This window comes from Equus przewalskii, chromosome 19 (genome assembly GCF_037783145.1).
Source record: "Equus przewalskii isolate Varuska chromosome 19, EquPr2, whole genome shotgun sequence".
In the NCBI taxonomy this organism is placed as follows: domain Eukaryota; kingdom Metazoa; phylum Chordata; class Mammalia; order Perissodactyla; family Equidae; genus Equus; species Equus przewalskii.
The window spans coordinates 17,381,062-17,401,804 of NC_091849.1; the positions used below are offsets into that span (position 1 = coordinate 17,381,062).

The 20,743-nt window shown below is 38.4% G+C and overlaps 1 protein-coding gene across 7 annotated transcripts in view; it reads left to right on the forward strand.

Moving 5' to 3' along the window:
• The window catches only part of RNF144B (ring finger protein 144B), a 167,847-nt gene that overhangs the window by 19,581 nt on the left and 127,523 nt on the right, over positions 1 to 20,743 (forward strand). The window contains exons 1-2 of one of the 7 annotated variants that reach the window (XM_070584134.1): positions 7,751 to 7,958; positions 12,767 to 12,889. The exons of 5 other annotated variants lie outside the window; for them this stretch is intronic. The gene's annotated coding sequence lies outside the window, so the exon portion shown is untranslated. Of the gene's footprint in view, positions 1 to 7,750; positions 7,959 to 12,766; positions 12,890 to 20,743 lie in introns of those variants that run through there. One more of the 7 variants, XM_070584140.1, reaches the window with a different exon arrangement.

Genomic DNA, 20,743 nt, shown 5'->3' on the forward strand with positions numbered 1-20,743 from the left:
AAGAAACAGCTAAAGAGAGAAGAATCTTTCCCTGTCTACCTTTCCCAGTACAAGTGGGAAAGTGTTCAATAAAAGTGCTCATTAAGCCATAATGGAAGGAGGGAGAAATTTAACTTTACATAAAATTGGAAGAGTTTGAGTGCTATATTAGATTGGGCATATTAATTACAAAACTGTGATTGATTTTTTGGACTTAGAGTGATTTGAAGTGTCTTCATTGTTTAAGAGTGACTAGAAAAGTCATGACAGGTGTCCTGAATGTCATCCAAGGATGAAGGAAGAACCATTCCCACAAACTAAACTTAAAGAGGCAGTGGAGAAAATAGATAAAATCATTTTCTGATTATACCCTATGAGTCCTGCTTGTTCAGTATGAGACTCACACATACAAAACCATCTATAGTTTTTCAATAATACTTAATTGACAAGACGATAGAAAGGAAAGGCAGAGATGGTTATTATAGGAATTAAACTTATTCACAGGAATGTCACAATAACTATTTTCATTTCCTAAATTGATGCTCGGAGAATTTTAATTAATCAATTAAAACATACATTAGGTAATTTTAAAATGAGGTTTGCAATCTGTTCCACAGCTGGGGAAGTGATCTGAAATATTGCTTTTGTGTGATAAGCACATAAGACATTTTTACCCTTCTGTTTCCAGAGACTCACAGAAGCAATAAACAGTTAAGATTAATTGTTCACCATTTGTATTCTACCATTGATCAATTTAAAAAAATATGTGTTCCTGTAAAACAATAAAGATGATGCCCATCAGCCAATAAACTCTAACATAAACAAGAATGCTAATAGATTTCTCTTTTCAGCTTTTGGGAATTTTAAAAGGGCTTTAAACTATTAGCTTTCATATTATCTTCCTAGAATTTGTAATGTTATTCAGTCAAAGTCTTTTAATGTAAAAGAGTGACAAGGGGAAAATCTAAATAAAGTTCCTATTAATGTGTTCTTAAAAGACGAAAAGACATCTTGAAAAATACATGTGAGTCACACATAAAGTGTTTACATTGGCAGAGGACAAGTGCAGTTTATTCCATAGAAGCGGAGTTTTGTGTCTGGAGGTAGGATATTAGATTGACCTGAAAAGGTGGAAGAAAGGTGATGACCTGGCCTGGGGACATGAGTTAGTCTTCTACAGCTCTAGAGGAAGCCCTGCTGTGCCCTGAGGATGCTGAGGGCAATGTCGTGTTGTGCCAATGCTCTGCTAAATGCTATGTGCAGATCCTTTAGTGGTTAAGAGCAGAAGTAATAGAAGTGGTTTGATCAGGAGCATAGCTTCTAATATTGCTTTTTCCCTGTGGTAGGCAAAATTCTGAGATGTCTCCCAAGATTCCACCCCCTGGTGTACACCCCTGTAAATCTCTTTCCATTGAGTGTTGGCTGGAGCCTGTGAAGATGATGGGATAGTTACTCTCTTGATTATGTTACATTATTTAAGACTGGAGTGGGATTCATCTACTGGCTTTGAATAAGCAAGCTGCCATGTTGTGAGAGGGCCACATGACTAGGACCCTGGAGCAGCCACTAAGTTGATGGTAAATTGTTTCATGGCAACAGAAAAGTAATACATTCCCCATTTTCTCTAGTCTATACTGTCAGAGTTATTACAAGCATATGCTGAAAATTCTTATTCTGTCCTCATGTCTCTTAACTTTATATATTTTCCATTAAAGTTGTTTCTCTATATTATGTCCTGGGCTTTCTTTGGATTTATCTTTAATTTCACCAATCTTCTCTTCAGCTGACTGCATTGATCAGCTTTAGCTTTTTTTTTTTTTTTTTGAGGAAGATTAGCCCTGAGCTAACTACTGCCAATCCTCCTCTTTTTGCTGAGGAAGACTGGCCCTGAGCTAACATCCATGCCCATCTTCCTCTGCTTTATATGTGGGACACCTACCACAGCATGGCTTTAGCCAAGCGGTGCCATGTCCGCACCTGGGATCTGAACCGGCAAACCCTGGGCCGCTGAGAAGCGGAATGTGCAAACTTAACTGCTGCACCACAGGGCTGGCCCCCAGCTTTTGCTTTGATAATACATTGTAACAAACACCTTTACAAACTCAGTGGCTTACAACAAGTATCTCTTTGTTGCTCACATTGCACATCAGAGGCTGCAGGTGTCTGCTCCAGAAGGTGGGTCAAGTTCAGTCAACCCTATATGCCTTCTTATTCTGAGACCCAGGCTAAAGGAAGACAGCACCCTCTCTCTGGGATGTGAGGTTCTCAAGGTATGCAAGAGGGCAGACCAAAGCTTGCAATGCTTACTCAAGCCTCTGCTTAAAACTGGTGTGGTATCACTTAGGCCATTGACCAAAGCAAGTCATTGGCCAAGTCCAACGTCAATGAGATGGAGAGCTAGACTGTTCCGCAGGGGAAGATGAGAAGAAAAGTTTTAAACAATACAATTTTTTAAATGGTCTACTTTTTTCTTTTTATAAATTAACGATATTTTTAATTTGAGATCTCTGTGTGATTCTTTTTGAAATCTCCTTGTTCTTTTGTTTCGTAATGTCTTGCCCTTGATATGTTCTGTTCCATCCTTTATCTTGTCAAACATTTTAAAAACATTAAAATTCTTAGAGTGCTCTATTATCTGTACTTTTGGTGGAGTAAATTCTCCTTTTTGATTCATCTGTTAATTTTCTCTTTCTCATGGTGGTTTGCTTGTTCACGTGCCTTATCATCTTTGTAAGTTTGGCATGTGAGTTACGTGTGTCCTGGGTTGTGGTGGTGTTCCTACGAGGCAGTTTTATATTTCATTTGTTGAGGTCTGCATGTTTCCTCAGTTTGGGATCTGGTTTCCAATCCTGTGTAGTTGGGCTCCATTTGAACTCGTTTCTTGTGCCCTGAACAGGCTTAAGTTTCTCATGGGTCACTCTTTTTCCATCTCTAGCTCAGGGCCAGGCTTTTGTACTGCTTCCCTTCTGAGAGGATGGAGCTTTTCTAGTCCTTCCCCCTCCTGACTTTATATAAGGTGCTTAATTCCAGCTCCACGTGATAGATAAACTCTACACTCCAAGGCAAATATCCTATTCTCATATTCCTACTAGGTCTGCAAGTCCTAAGCACAATTGTGGGTTTTGAGTTTCTTTTTTGTTTCTGGGAGATTTCCCTTTCTTGCTTTATGCCCAGCTATATATTTTTAAATACTTTGTTATATTTTATATATGTTAGCAGAGAAGAATGTGGGATGGGGTGGCAATGGGTGGGGATGAAGTAGGCTTCCTAAGTGAGCCCAGCATGCTCTATTGGCCTTATTGACAAGAAGTCCTTAAATTCATTTTGTGACCTTTTCCCCAAAAAATACCAGTTTACTTTTTATTGGAATCACATTGAATCAATTAGTTTATACAGAGTTTATTTATTTACAGTATTGAGTCCTTCCATTTATGAATCTGGTGTATATCTCACCATTTATTTGAGACTTCTCTTTAATGTCCTGCTGAAATTGTGCAATTAAAAAATAGATACTGTATATTTATCATTAAATTTAGTTCTAGGTTTTATATTTTATTCTTAAGTATTATTGTTGGTTTGTTGAATAATCACGAACAAGTTATCTAGTCATTGAAGTTTTAATTTGGTTGAACTGTTTAATTACTATTATTTAACTCAGTTACTGAGTGAATATGAAGTGACAAACTTACTGGAATAATTCACTTGTTTCATTTTCATTTATGGGTTTAGTCTTAATGTGTTATTGTTCAGAAATTTAAAGTTGTGCATTAATAAAATTACCCGAAATGCACGAAAATAAAACTTTTTGAAACATAAGTAAAAATAGAAACTACTGACAGAGCAGTGAACTAAATTAAAACGTATGATTTTGCTGCTTGATGCATACCAGGATTGATGCAAATCAGGATTTGTAAAATCATTGGTTGAAAGAAGGAAATTGTGGAACCTAGGTCTGTTGCTACACCCGGGAACTCAGCTTTAGACAACAGACATTAAGTGAGCTGAGTGATCTTCGTGGCTAGGATATGGTGAAAGTCAACCCAGTCAGAACAGAAATATTCAGTTCCTGAAGAGGCCTTGTAGAGGCATCAGCAGAAACTCTGGGACCACGCCCTCTATTGGCAGCATAGAAACTGCATACCCTGGTCTCATGTACCCTCAGTTTTAAAGGATTTTGCAAAATTATTGTGAAAACTTACTATTTCTTTTAATTAAAAAAAAATAGATGTATGGGGGGCAGCCTTGTGGCCTAGGGATCAAGTTCACATGCTCTGCTTTGGTGGCCTAGGATTCACCAGTTCAGATCCTGGGTGCGGAACAGTGTACTGCTCATCAAGTCATGGTGTGGTGACATCCCACATAGAGGAAATGGAATGACCTACAGCTAGGATATACAACTATGTGCTGGGGAGAAAAAAAAGAAGAAGGTTGGCAACAGGTGTTAGCTCAGGGCCAATCTCCTCACCAAAAAACAGATGTATGGCACAACATATCAGATGATATAAGAATCGAAAGAGGCAGCCCCAAATCGGCCAAGCCTAACTGGGCAAATCTTCAAATATATCAGGGATTTCTGGACAATATTATCTACATTATCTTCAGTTATTCTGATATGCTTAGATAGCATCCTATATTAAAACTTTCTCATTTGAGAAAATTACAGCTTTGCTATTTATTTTGTTATTGTCTTCAAAATTATTAAAAAATATTTAAAATATAAAGTCTTAAATATGCATATGTAATTATTATTCCACAGAACTCTTCTTAGGTTACGTTAGGGAGGTTGTGGGAAATTAAAAAATCTCAGTATGTGATTTACTAAAGTGAAATACATATGTGAAAGACAAGTAGGATATCCATTATTGAGGTTGAAACTCGTATATGATTTTATGGTTACAAATCAACTTATTTGTTAGGTAAATAGTATACTTTCTTCACATTTAGGTAGTTGGTTTTATTTTTGTCTTTATTCTTTCTTCTTATAATATGGGAATGAAGAAAGAAAACTAGGGTGAAAGCGAGTCAAATTTGTCACCTCTGAGAAGCCTGATGAAAGACTGTTAAGAGTTGCTATATGATGACCTCCCTTTATATTTGCATAATATTAAATATGTGGTAAATAACTTGCATATATATAATCTCACTTGGATCTCACCACAAGGTATGAAGATATTGTCATTCCTACTTTACACAACTAAGGCCCACAAGATGAAGTGACTTGCCCAAGGCCTTCTATTTGTTTAACTAATTAATTTATTTATGTATGTATTTTTTGAGGAAAATTAGCCCTGAGCTAACATCTGCCACCAATCCTCTTTTTGCTGAGGGAGTCTGGCCCTGAGCTAACATCCATTCCCATCTTCCTCTACTTTATATGTGAGACGCCTACCACAGCGTGGCTTGACAAGCAGTGCCATGTCCTCACCCAGGATCCTGGGCCGCTGAAGTGGAACGTGTGCACTTCACTGCTGCAGCCCCTCCAAGGCCTTCTATTTAGAAAAGGGGAGGTTTTGACTTGGAAATAGAAATGACTTAAGTGAGGTGTGGGGTTTAGGAAATAATAATAAGTAAACTCAGGTTTGTGGACTATTGGGTATAATATTTCACCTATCTACATGCCATAACTAGAAGGACCCACAACTAAAAGATACAACTATGTACTTGGGGAGAAAAAAAGCAGAAAAAAAAAAGACACTAGAGTTTTCTCTTTAAATCAAAATGTTTTATTGGTTTTATAGTTGGTTATAAAACACAGGAAAAGGCTTATCTTTAGAGAAATGAGGAGACAGAAGCAGGAGAAAGTGTGATGGGTTGGGAAGTGACCTTTACGCAGCACCTGTTATACATCCAGCCCTGCGTGAGGCACTGTCCGCAGGTGAGAGAGTGATCCTTATTCCCGTTTTACACACGACAAAACAGGCTCAAAAGGTTTAAGTTTAGTAGCTAGTGAAAGATTAGTTACCCAGCTACTAATGAAGAAGCAATAATTTGAACTTGGGCCAAAGCCTGTTCCCTCTTCTGTGTACAAGACCATCTGTGAAATGCAAATCTAATATGAAAGGCTTCTCAACAGCTGTACGACAAGATGGAGACCAGGTGTGGTTCTCCTTTCACTACAGTGCCACTGTGTAATCAATAAATCATTGTTGCTTGCAGAGCCTTGTTGATTCAACCCTGTAGAGCTCTTTTCTGATTGGCGTCATTTCTCAATGTAGAGCTTAGAGCTGGAAGGGACTTCAGAGATTTTGAATTTACAAACTGAGCCAGCCCCATGGCCGAGTGGTTGAGTTTGCGCGCTCCGCTTCGGTGGCCCAGGGTTTCGTCGGTTCAGATCCTGGGTGTGGACTTAGCACCGCTCATCAGGCCATGCTGAGGCGGTGTCCCACGTAGCACAACTAGAAGGACCTACAACTAGAATATATAACTATGTACTGGGAGGCTTTGGGAAGAAGAAGAAGAAAAAGAAGATTGGCAACAGAGTTAGCTCAGGTGCCAATCTTTTAAAAAGGAAAAAGAATTTACAAACTAAAAGTGTATATCAGAATCCTTTCGTGGGACATTTTCAAAATATATGTGCTGCTTTCTTATTTGGTAGGTCTGAGGTGTGGATGGATCTGTGCCTTTGGAAATATTTCCTAGGTAATCTGATGTACTTGCCTGGTTAAGAATCATTTCTCTAATCTAATCCCTTAATTGTGTAGATGAAAAAGTTTTCTTGGAAGGAAGAAAAATGCGTCTCATTTAAGATTGCCTTGGTTAACATAGGTAGTTAGAAAATCTAAGCCTTAATGATTCTATTTCTCCAGTTCTTTCTGAGCTCTTATTTCACCACCATCAACCTGCAATTTAGTTTCTGATTTAATGACTTGGGGCTTTAGGTAGACCTTTATTTTCAAAACAAATCTCTATTTTTCTATAATGTAGATGAATGAACAATGCTCTGCACTGTGTTTTGGGTTCAGAAATTGTGAGAAGCTCTTTAATGATAATAATTCAAGTTAGTTGCAAACAGCTGCAGTAGGGAGGGAGCAGACAGAGTTGGGTCCGATGCTGGAGGCCACACTGATGTTTGTGCAGTGTCGATGGGACCAAGACTTGGCTCTAGGCAGGAAAAGAATTTTTTAAAACCCACTAAGTTTAGTTTACATTCCTATATATCTGAAGTGATTAACAGCATGTATAGTTTATGACTTGGCATCATCTCCCACCCTGTTCGTGTTTAATGACTTATGGAGACAAGGAGAGCAAGAGTGTCTTTTCCTTACGTTAGATAGTTGGGAAAAACTCCATGGAGGAATCTATCATTTGTGGAAGAGAAAAGAGGATAGTTAATTTTAACCTTAGTTGAGACCATCCACCTTAGTTAATCAGTAGCTAACCAGGGCTCTCTTTTCATTCGTTATGCCCCAAATTCAGGTTCCTTAATAGCACAGATCAAGATATTTAATAACCTAGGATTCACGTAGAGTTTTTTGGGTTCAAATGACTTGCTCTATAATCTACCTTTTATTAAAATGGATTTACTTTTTAAAGGGAGTCATATTTCTAATTTCACATTTTCCTTTCTCAAAGAGAAGCTTATACAGTTCTCTTTCCATATTTTGTAAAACAATTTTTTTTCTGTTAAGATTATTCTTAATGATTGGGAGTAAATATGAGTATCCATGTCTCCTCAACTGGTTGGACAGAATGACCTTACTTCAGGTAAAATGTCACGGGCTGATCCCTGTAAGGAAAAAGTATAATGCTACATTATTGCCTTGCAGAATTTAGAATTCTTTCAACCTGCTAAGAAAAGGGACAAATATAAGCAGAGATAAATAACAAAAAGATTGTGCATCTAAGCATGGTAGAGTGTGGTCAGGTCCAGAGCAAACAGAAAACTCTTGCTTTGGTTAAGGAAACTATTCCTAGATGTTGCTGTAGGATTCTTCGGAGCAAGCCCTCTGCAAGCTACATGACATAATTTCTTGAACAAGGTGAGATTTTCAACTTCTGTGACTATTTTGGGTGGCGGGGGGTGGGGGGGGGGCAGGAAGATAACAAAGTAAAGAAAAAAAAGAAAAACAAGTAATCACCATTTTTTTTAAATTGGTTTTTTAAAATTAATACTTCTGTATTTGAATACTGCATTTTCAAGAGAATATATCTTGATTTTAGCATTACTAATGCAACCAGTGAGAAGTCCTCCTGTACACACTCATAAACTCAGTAAGTTAGGGTTGCAGGTCTTGTAAAGGCTAGATGGGACCTTAGAAGTCACCCTTTCTTGCCTGTTATTTTACAAATGAACAAACCGATGTGTCTTGCCAGGGTCGTTGGTTATCTGGTGGTTGAACAAAGTCTACTGCTAAAGGTTCTTGCTTCTTAGTGACATTCTTTTTAGCTTCTTTCTGCTTATGATAAAAAAATTAGACGCTTAATAAACTTGTGTATTCAATCGAAGAAGGTCAATGCCCAGTTTTTCGTATTTCTGACTTTTTGCCTTGAATATTGCTTTTCTTGACCCCATGTGGTTGGGTGGGATCATGTGACCAGTTTAGACCAATGACTCGGGAGCAGAACTGTGTGTCACTTCTGAAGCAGAGTGTTTAATCCATAGTCTGACACCCTCTGCGGATCTGTCTAGGGTAGCTCTCCAGGGGCCTGTGTCTCTGAATGATGATAATGTCCAGTGCCCACTGTTGAACCAGAGTGGATATTTAGCATGAGTGACAAAACCCTTTTTGTTTTAGGCCACTGAAATTTGGGGCTTATTTGTAACCTCAGGTTACAAACCTGCTAAAGGGTTTTTAAAGAAGAAAGTGCTTCTAACTTAGGCGATAGCGTTAAAGGGAAATGAAGAAATTAGGTGATATGTTTGACAATTTAAGGCAAAAAGAGTGATAGGAATATTTTTGCTCATTGAAGTTATCTTTGGTGAGTGGGATGTTTCTGTGTCATTATCTTGATTCTTCACTTTGGTTATTTTTTTAAAAATTTTTTTCCTTTTTCTCCCCAAAGCCCCCAGGTACATAGTTATGTATTCTTTGTTGTGGGTCCTTCTGTTTGTGGCATGTGGGACGCTGCCTCAGCGTGGTTTGATGAGCCGTGCCATGTCCACTCCCAGGATTCGAACCACCGAAACACTGGGCCGCCTGCAGCGGAGCATGCAAACTTAACCACTCGGCCACGGAGCCAGCCCCCACTTTGGTTATTTTTTATCACCTATGGTAGCAAAGTATACATGGAATGACTGTGGCAACCAGTCTCAAAGTTTTTTGAACTATTGTCATTTTAAATCACAACTAAGATTCAGTAAATTAAACTAGGAATCAAGGAATCTGGGTCCTAGTTTTCATTTGGCCACTGCATGACCTTCATCCCATCTGGGTCTCAGGACATGTATCTATAAATAGGTGTTGAAACAAATCATCTTGAATATCTTTCTAGCTCTGTGGATCTGTAATTCCAGGAAATCAGAGTAACATGCTGCTAGCTATTTTGGGTTAGGATCTGAAACGCAATTTTAAAATATAAGAACCAGGTGTAAGTATATCTTGGTATAGCAAGTCAAGGAATAAATGATACTTAACCGAAACTTAAACTGCCCCAGAATGTGATATATTGTACCTTCATGGTCCTATTTCTTTTGTAGGTGCTACCCATGATTTTTTTTGCAATGCATTTTCCAGGTTTTTCTGATATTTAAATATGTTTTTCTTGTATTTGAGAACGTTTTTCTTCTTTGGCATTCAGGAAAAGTCTCCCAAGGATGTAGTGGAACTGTGTGTCTCTTCTGTTTAACTTGCTTTGTAAATTTCTCCAATTTCTTATAGAGTTATGGAAACTGAGATCTCTAACACTTTTTCACGAGATTTGTCAACTTTATCTAAATTTACCTTACGCTTTCTGACTTCTAAGACCTTGGGAAAGTACTACCAGGCTCAGAGTTAGCCTCTCCTTTGGTTGGAAGTACAATGGCTGCACTGAAAGGTTTAGCTGTCAGATCTTGAGAATGTGCTCATTTGTAGTCGCTTTGGAAGGCTCAAATGACAGAGCCTTAAGGGTCAATTGCTGTGTGTCTTAATGGTGGAAGTGGTGTCACTGGTTTCTTGCTCTGGCTTTTGTCTTCTTGGAGCCAAAAGTAAGCCGGCCACAGAGCCATAATGCCACAGTCCCTGGCCAGGAGGTACCCACCTAAGTTATATTAATTTCATCACTATCCTAATGGATTGGTAAAGGGACTAAGCGATCTATGAAAGCCAGTTCAGTTGTTTGCTTTTATGTGGACAATGTTCTGGATTGTTCATTTTTACTTATTTTTTTGTATATAGTTAGTTTTGTAGCATGATATTCTTTTATCTTCTGGAGGTATTCATGATGGAGAAAGTTACTCATAGTCATTGTCATTCTTGTTGGTTGTAAAATACACTTCTAAGAACCAGACACTGCGTGAATATATAAGCCTATTGAATTGCACCGGACTCCCGGCATCCTTTTTTAATTCAATGGCAAATAAAGTGCTCTTTATGTAAAACTCAATTGTTAATAAAGCAGAAATGTGACATTTTGACTAGTGTTACTTATTTTGTGTTCCTAAAACATTTTTATTTTGTTTTCATCTGAATCTTAAATATAAAGACATTTTCAGTGAATTTACCCAAAGAAATAAAGGTAACACGAATACAAACATTACTCAGTCACGAGAATTCTTATTGAGCTGAAAGTCCCCTGTACAATGCACCATTTAGTGCTTTAAAAAGCTGGAAAGGGTGATCTTAGCAGTACAATCTTATCTTCAACTAGTCGTCTTACCTGATCTTAAACATTGACTACTTACAATGGAGTGCAGTGTTAGAAAAGGTGATTCAGTGCCTCCAGATTTTGGTTAACTCTGAGGAATGCATCAACCCCCGAGGCCGAGGTAATGCACTGTAAGCTTTCTGTATCTTTGTGAACCACAATCTTGGGGTCTTTCCATAGGCATGAGAGGTATGCAGGGCGAGGTATTTTACTGACTCCTCTATGCCACCAGGCTCACAGCCCTCAACTGAGCTAAGCCAGGATCCGCATGTCACAACTTGGGTGGCTTAATTGGTGAGAAGTGTAAACTGGATGGAATGTGGTAGCAGAGGATGTCCTGAAATACATTCAGATTTGATGGTGTTTGAGATATGTGTATTTTGCATGATTATTTTCAGTGGAACACTTGCTATTTTTGACACTCTTTCTTAGTCTTCTAAAAACAAGTAGTGTTGTTTGCTTGGTTTATCATGGCCCTTTCTCCAAGTCCAAGGGATAATATTAAGAAATGATGGATGTTAACCAAACCTATTTTGGCAATCATTTCACAATATATGTAAATCAACCCATATGGTGTGTACCTTAAACTTATACAGTGATGTATGCCAATTATTTCTCAATAAAACTGGAAAAAATTCTAATAATTACATTACCCTGGTCTTTCAATGTAATACAACCATATGGTTTCTCTTAGTTGAGCAACTATTCACAAAGGGAATGAGCTATGTTCTTAGGGTGCTTAGCATTTGAGGTAAGTGCAGAGCTTTTCATTCACAATTGAGACATTTTACGACACACATAAACTCTACCTACATGCCCTAAGGAGATGTTAACAATGATACGTTTGCTGTTTGGAAAAAAAAAAAAGAAGTTTGAGTGCATCAAAGTAAAAGCAAATTAAAGAGCAAGGAAGCAATAATTTTTGCATAGTGTTCTGTTAACCTGTCTTTGTTGGGCTGTGAGGGCAAGAGTGAGCCGTTTCTTCTGGGTGCGTGTTGGTGCCCAGCTTGCATCAGCTGCTGCTTTAAGTGTCAGTTATGTGGGGCCCCTGACCCCTTTCCACTTTCAGAACAAGAATAGAACTAATTGTATCATCAGGATGCAATGCATTCCGAAATATGTTTACTCTGAAGCAGTAATCTCTTCCACATCCGGCAAAGCAATCAAGAAGGACATATTTTTTGTCACTTAGGATTTTTTTGACATTGGATTTGAAACTCTACACCTCAAATGTGCTGGAAAAAACAGTACAAATAATCCAGTTTGTATGTAGTTCAAATCTTTTAATAATGAACTCCGTGAAACCATCCACAGTCTCTACTATGTTGGAGTTGTGCTGTGTTAACTTTTACTTAAAATAAGAAAGCCAGTTTGTTTTTTTGTTTGTTTGTTTTTGGTGAGGAAAATTCACCCTGAGCTAAAATCTGTGGCCATTCTTCTTCTTCTTCTTCTTTTTTTTTTTTTTTTGGCTTGATGAAGATTAACCCTGAGCTAAGATCTGTGCCAATCTTCCTCTATTTTGTATTCAGGATGCCTCCACAGTGTGACTGATGAGCGGACTAGGTCCACACCCAGGATCTGAACTCATGAACCTGGGTTGCCGAAGCGGAGCACATAGAACTTTAACCACTGGGCCATGGGGCAGGTAGAAAACCAGTTTTATAGAGAATCTTCTGACAACGGTAGTTGCCCTAATGGCCTTGGGCATTTATATCCAATCCTAGGCCAAATCATCAACTTGGCAAAGTATGCATCTCTTTTCTTCATTTTCTTTATTCTTTAAAATTTGTCTCCTGCTCAGAAGCCCTCTCCCTCTTTCCAGTAAATTCCCAGTATTGGACAAAGTCCCTCCTTAACCACGGTAAAAAATCTGATCTTCAGAAGGAATGTAAAACAAATACACACAAAGGTATCATTGATCAATAATAACGAGCAGAAATAGGAGACCTCTAACTTTGATGCCCCTGGACTAACTTCATCTAACAGTAGGATGTTTTCATAGTTTATGCAGCATTTGGAGCCAGAAGACTTGAGTCGAAGCCTGGCCTGGTCCCTCTCAGCACTCCATCTTTCTCAGCTTCCATTTATGTCCATTACTTGGGGGCTGCAATGATTCTACACCATGGTATGTATTGAAGTGTTTTGCAAAACAGGAAGCATTTTGCAAGTGTTCTTTTTCACAAAATTGCTTTAAAATCATGCAAAGAACTCTAAATAGGAAGTCAGACATCCTAACCTTTGGGACCATGGAAAGTCTTCTAACCAGGCCTGTTCCCTTGTCATAAAAACCTTCAGGTTAACCAGGATATCTTTAAAGTCCTTTTCAACCCCAGGCATTTTACAATTGCGTGAAATAAAATTATTTGCAGAGAAAACATTATGACTCTTGGCATCAGGAATACAGAAAGTGGCATGAGTTTGAACTAGGAGGCAAGTAGAGGCATAAAGGAGATGATGATTATGAGGGAATCAGGCTTAATCCTCTCAGAGGAGTGCAGATGGGAGCTGGAGAGCAAGCGGTCCATGAAGTGTATGTGGCAGGACCCCTAGAAAGTGGGAGCATTAGTTTGGACGGGCTCACGGTTTGGAGTGGAAATTGCAGGGATGTCTGGGAGCCAAGTGAATAGGATTATTAGACTTTTGGGAGGCAGTGTTGCCAGGTGAGTAGGATCTAAGGCTGCAGGGATTTTAGAGGTCAACAAATGCAGGCGTGAAAGTGACAGGAGTACTACTAACACAACAACCAGCTCCTTAACTTGTCTCCCCCTCCAATCCACTAAGCAGTGAGAAGGACCAACTTAAAATGTAAATCAGATGACTTCTCTCCCTTGCTGAAAGCCCTTTAATAGCTTTCATTGTATTGAGATTAAAATATGAATTCCTTATCTGGGCTTTCAGTTGCCTGAAGGAATTGGTTCTTGCTTATCTCTTTAATCCTCCCCTACCCCTTCTGCCATTCCACTCTGCCTCTTCCTTTATGAATTCTAGTCACAAAGTCATCTTGAAGTCCCTAAGGTTTTCCTGCCTCAGGGCCTTTGCACATACTGCTTCTCCACCATTCTTCACAGGGTTAGCTTTGATTCTTTGGAAGGTTAGCTTAAGTATTTCTTCAGATAGACTTTCTCTGACCACTCCACCTGTAGTACTCTCTGCCCCTTGTCTAAGCTCTTTATTTGTTTCCTTAACAACAGCCACAATCTATAATTATTGTGCCCTACAATGGTGTCTGACTGAAGAATTCTTTGTCAAATGACTGAATAAATGAATGAGGAGTTCACATTCTCTTTTCCCTTTTCTTTCTTCTCTTTCTTTTTTTTTTTTTTTTTTTTTTTGAGGAAGATTAGCCCTGAGCTAACATCTGTGCCCATCTTCTTCTACTTTATATGTGGGATGCCTACCACAGCATGGCTTGATGGGCGGTGCCATGTCCACACCTGGGATCTGAACAGGCGAACCCCGGGCTGCAAAAGTGGAATGTATGCACTTAACCACTGTGCCACCGGGCTGGCCGCTTTCTTCTCTTCTTAAACCTTTTTTCTACTTATTTGGTCTTTCCCTCACTTTTTCAAAGTCAATAGAGTTTATATATACTTTTGATTATAAAAAATAGTATGTTCCATGTCCAAAAATTAAGTAATACTTAAGTACCTAAGGAAGAAAATGAAAATCACTGGAATTCCTTCACCCAGAGAAAAACCAGAACTAACTTTTATTGTATATACTTAAAATCTGGTTCTTAATTTTAGAAAGCAGTTGAGATCAATGTTTTTCTTTCCAAAATTTAACAAAACCAAGTTGTTTTCTCCTTACAAGGCCTTTGAGTAGTCAAGGCTGTGCATCCTTCCCAGAAAGCTTTTCCTCCCGTTGACATTGGTACCATTCTTCTTTGCCGAGGAGTTAGACTGACTTTCCTTTTTCAGGCATAATCCAGCATTTATCTTTGGGAAAAAAAAAAAAAGTAACTGTTATTCTGGTCTTTCACTGCCAGCATTGCAGACTGTGCATTTAAATGCCTCGGACTGTGTATTTGGAGAAGCTAACAGCTGCATGTGTTATTTCCAATACTCTTTAAGATCCACCCAGGATGTGGCCATGGGAATGCTTGTCATTTTTTTGAGGGGGGCGGGGGGGTTAGATGTAAAATGGGTGAGTGACATGCAGAGGTGAAAACTAGGTGAGAAATTCTTCAACAGATTCTAGGCTTGCCATGTGATATGTAGAGAAAAGTGCATTCCTTTGAGCATCTCTTAGAAGGCTCATTGCCTGAACTTGGGACAGCCACAGAGGGTGAGAGCTTTGGAGACTCAAGTAACATCAGTATGCTTCCAAAACAAAGAAACAAGCAAACCCCACTCTCTCCTGGAGAACATCACCGTTGCCTAGTCTGTCAATTACCAACCAACCAACCAATAAACGAAATGAGAAACCTTGATATTTCTCTTTAAAAAAGATAAACATTTGGATCCATTAGGGGGCCAGGGACAAGGCCTTCCCTTTTTTGGAGTGTTGGAATACACAGCTTCTTGTGTTTCTAGTTTATATTCACCTCCAGCTCAATCTATAAATGATTCATTGACACTGTTTTGGGATCTGATTAGGCTGGGAAATTCTTATTATATTTTAGCGGGGCCGATTTCATAGGTTTTCTCAATATTTTGCAACACAAAGCCTAATAGAAGTTTAAATTAAATCTTTATTTCTGTGCATTTCATATAACAATATTAAATTATTTGATGTTCTAGGAATTTTTTGTTTGGGAAAGGATGTTTAAAATTACAATTATTTTCCTTGGCTCTAATTGTTTAGAAAACTGCCACTGCTGGAATTTTTTCTTTTTTTTTTTTGAGGAAGATTAGCCCTGCCACTGCTAGATTTTGACTATTTGTTTTGGTGTGGAGAGGGGGCAGGCAGTTAGCTGCTAGTATTTGCATAATTACTCCATGTAAGAATTTATTATACCCTGGGAAGGGTGTTGCAGATACTGTTGGTGCCCTGCCCATTTCCTTTAAGACCTTATCATTTCATTGCCTTCAGACTTGCAACAGCAAGTGTCTGGAAATGCTGGGGAATTAATACCAACCTCAGGAAGCCTCGATCAATGGCTGATGGGAATTAGGGTGTAATTACTCCAGTTCCCACACTCCTTGGGTAGGATGGTTGTTGTAAGGCCAGTTTGTCTCAGAGCTTCCTGGTGGAGTCAAGTTCTAGTCATGGCTTAATGACCCAGCCTTTCTTAACCATCTTCCCTTTCTGGCTGCTCCTCTCCCATTAATCCCTGTACCTCCCTAATCAACTATTTGTAATCAAATCTGTCTCAAATCAAACCAAATCCCCACTTTGGGGGATCCTAATCCAAAACAAACCTCTTCAGGCAACAGTTTATTATCCTCAGTAGATTCAAAAAGTTATTTTGGCTTAAATCCAATTAACAGGTCCTTTATATATTTTCATTACCTAGTAGCGATAATTGTTAATTATCTACTAAATAATGCCTTTTTGTTATTGTTCTTTTTAAAAGGAAAGCTTTTGTACATCTAAAACATGATTGAGACAATTGAAATACAATGAAAACATCAGAAAAACAAGTACCTAGGTTAAACATGATCATATTTTAAGAGTTCTCAGTCTCAATGGTGACACTTAAAGACAGTAGAATATGTACCAAGTGCTAAGTTTAGTGACTAAATTTATTGTTGCTTTTGAAGCATCTTCTATATGATAGGATAGCTAGGGACTTATAAAGAATTTGTGCTTTTAGTGAACGTAAGGTCTGAGATCGAACACCATTTAATTCACATCAGTGTAAGAACTCTACATTATAGTCTTCCCCTTAAGTGTCTTGGATGCTACTGAAAATAAGATTTTGCAGAACTGGAGGTTACACATGTGAAAGTCACTCACACCTTGAGAGACGTGGGGTAGGTGTGACTCTCCTAAGTTCTATGGAGCCGCTTAATTGCTAGGATTTGCAGCAGTAGTCTGGCCTCCTGATTGTGCCAGCTATCCTGAAAATGCACAGCCTTGGCCACGTGGGTGATGGAGCTGGAGGTCAGGATGGAAGCAAGTTCATGATAATTACCTAGCAGTACACTCTGTCTGTGGTGGGCGTGTTGTGTGTCTTGTAATGTAGGGAGGAGGCAGCACAGCATGGTGACTGAGGAGCACAGACCAACGTTGGGACAGCCTGGGTACAGAATCCTCACTCTGCCACTTACTGTCACCAGATAAAATGAAGATAATAATTCCTATGCTTTGAGGTGTTTGTAAAGATTAAATTGATAAAACTATTCAAATACAGTGTTTGATAAGTAGTAAGCTCTTGGTAAATGGTAGCTGTTATTAGGGTAATTTATTATCCAAACTTTTCAAAATTGAAAAAGGGTGTTAAAATGATACATATTATATAATTTATCAATATTATATATAATTTAAAAATTATATATTGACTGAAAATTAGTTTTATTATATTGATAGGCCTACTGAATAGTTCTATTTAAAAACTTTTGAAATTGAAATTCTTTCCAAAAAATAAATATCCATGTGCATTGAAGCAAAATAAAAAATAAAACATTTATGTTATCTTATTTGAATATTAAAAATAAGTAGAAGGATTTATGTTACATCTTTACATACTTAGTTTTTTGGTCATATCTGGCAATAATACCACATTGCTGGCATTTTTCTAAAGAATGCACTTTTTTTCCTAATATGGACACATTATTTTTAATTTTTCATAACGTCTAATATTTTCTGAAGTTGTACACTATGTTAACAAGTTGAAATTGACTCTTATCTGTAAACCATATTTTTCCTTGAGAAACATAATCTCTCTACAGAACTGAGTTATTGGGTGAAAACTGAATTCTGCTAATGGATAGTATTCTCAATTGTAACATTTTTGTATTAAAATGTATAAGTAATCAGCTAAAATATAACCTTGATACTGTTTGGGTTTTTTGGCCTCCGTTCAGAGCACCTTTCCTTGACAGATATTTCTAGAAGACGAAGTTCATCAAATTTATCTCCAGATATGATTCTTTTGGTGTTTCCCCAAACTGAGATGCTACAAAATCGTAGGGCCTCTTAATTTTGTTCCATTCCAGTGGGCACTGTAAAAGTTTTGTTACCCACCCAGGTTCATTTTGCCTGCTGCATGATTATGCCAGTTACCAAGAGGACAAGTTTGCAAAGAGAAAGGGTTTAATCACAAGGCAGCCAAGTGAGAAGGTGGGAGAACCAATCTCAAATCCGCCTCCCTGACAACGGGGACTTAGGAAGATTTATGGGATAAAGGACTGGGTGGCCTGAAGTGTGGGAATAGGTGATTGGAGGTAAGGACAAGGGAGATAAGTGATGATCTGTGCAGTGTAGTCAAGCTTCATGGCGCTTCATAGGATGCATGTTCACAAAATGGCGGCATTACCATGATCTGAGGGTGGAGTCTTTAGCTCCCTGATGTCAGGAGGTCATCCTCAAAGGCACAGCTGATGACTTAGTGGTCTCAACTGGCCTGAACTGGACAAGGAGTCGACTCTCAGTTCCTGAAAAACTTCATTCCAAAGAGCAATTTCAAAATTAAATCTTAGACATGACTTGAGTGCTCATCATTTAATTTGTTCACTTCTTTCTTTACTGTAGTTGTTTCAGTGTCTTCCTTTTAGCAAGATTTGCTTTTCAATAATTGTAATTCTCCAAAAGCTTAAAAAGCTGAAGATTTTTGGTGCTCCTTGAATTCTTTGATTAAAATTTCTAGGTGATATTGAACAAAATGCACCCAAAATCTAGAGAACTCAATTACAAAAAAATTCCATTCTATTGTTAGGACACAGATTGATTTCTTAAGTAGTTCCAGCTGATGATGGGCATCAGCGAGAGAAGTCAGAACTACCGTACTGAAGTGTTTTTACTTTTTAATTCGACATCAGCTACATCACAAAAATTTTGTAGTTTATGTGGCGTATTCAAAATTTGTGAATTTTGACAAATTCAGCTTCTATTTAAGTTGGTACAGTCATGCAACTTCTTTGGATGAAATTATGACTTACATTTACACTATAACCAATTCCAGTTATATTTCTGCTCCATATCTTAATTTTAAAGTTAGATATCTTAGTAAAATATAGTTTTTACCGTGCACGCCAGGCTCCACCAAAATTATATTATCACTTCAGAAACACTCTTATTTTTAATGTTGAACTTTTAAACTAAATTTACAGAAAGATTCACAATAATGTCAGACGTATCATCTTAGACTAAATTTCCAATAGCTTTACTGTGATTCTATGAATTAGATGAAAGAAATCAAAACATTATTAGAATTAATTGATCTTTCTAGGTGAAGCCTTGGTAGCATGGATATAAAATTAGCAACATTGTACTGTTTAGAAAATTCTTCTGCTTTCACTAGGAACACATTATGGCTTTTGCTTCCCTTTCATACACAAACAGTTGAAATAAGAAATTGGCAGAGGCGATTTCGAAGAGCAATCGCTGGATCTGTTACGTAAGCACCTTCTGCAGCTGCGTGGGATAAATCATAAACTACAAGTACAGGATGCTCAAAATAGCGACTGATTTTTGATGTCCATTTTAATGCCTCTTCAGCAGATGTGTTTTTCCATTTTCTCTCAGTTAGTGATATCATTTTGTCCCTCATGGCTGAGGGGGTGGCAAATGATGACATTTTGTGCAATTTCACATTCATCATTAACTTAAGAATTGGAAATTCAGCACTTAATAGTTTACTAAATATAGACTTCCACTTTTGAGCTTATTGCGGTTGAAAGGGCTTATTGCAAAATAAAATGTCACCAAACAATAACGTGATAGTTATAGATACGTCATACAAGAGATGACTAAATTGTTACGGCAAGAGTGTCCAGATTGGTTTCTATATGCTCTAAGGCAGCATTCTTGGCCTCTTTTCCCTGCAAATATTTCACATATCCCTAACCCATAATTTCCCACCTTTCCTACTGACCCCACCAGCTGTGCTGTGGCAGTGCCATGCATCTTCTAAGGTGGGAGCGTGGCACACCCAGCTGGTAAATCCAAAGGGCAGCAGCTCTCAGAGAGGCTGGAGGGGTTAGCTGGCCTGGCAGCTCCTGTTTGAGTGCATTTTCCTTTGTAAGCAAGTGCCCTGCTGTCCTGAAAAGGAAATGTTAGTGCCATTGTGTTTGGAAAGGATTGGAGAAAATAGAGATGGGTCATTGTTAGCTTTCTTTCGGATTTAACCACATGTTAGGGTGACCTCTCTGTCCACTGCCTGTTTTAGCTCAGGCTGCTGTAACAAAATACCACAGACTAGGTGACTTAAACAACAGAAATTTATTTCTCACAGTTCTGGAGGCTGAGAAGTCCAAGATCAAGGTGCTGGCAGATTTGGTGTCTGTGAGAACCCTCTTCCTGATTTGCAGATGGCCAGAATCTTGCTATGTCCTCACATGGCCTTTGCCTTATATGCGTAAGGAGGAGAGAGACAGAGAGATTGAGATCGACCTACCCTCATGACCTCATCTAAACCTAATCACCTCCCCAAAGCCCCTCCTCCAAATACCATCACATTGGGAATTAGGGCTTCAATATGTGACTTTTGGGGACACACAACCTTTCAGTCCATAGCACACTCATGTGCCTCACACTACTGGATAAGATCATGGAGGAAACTTGGAAATACAAAGCGGAGGGATACTATGCCAATCCAAGCGTCTGTTAGTGCAACTATTAATATTTTCATTAGACTGAAAATATCCAGGCAAATGTTAAACCAAACAGGATGGCAGGACTGTCCAAGGCCAAAAGGGACCCTAGCCATTGCTAGGAAGGATGGCCCCTTGTCTTGAAGTTTTTACATATGAACACTAGAGGGCGCTTTAGACTATAATTAAGAATCCTGCTTTAGTTTACACAAGGAAACACAGAATGAACCAGCTTGATGTTGTAAATTTCAATAGTGAATGGTTTATAAAAACTTAGGTAA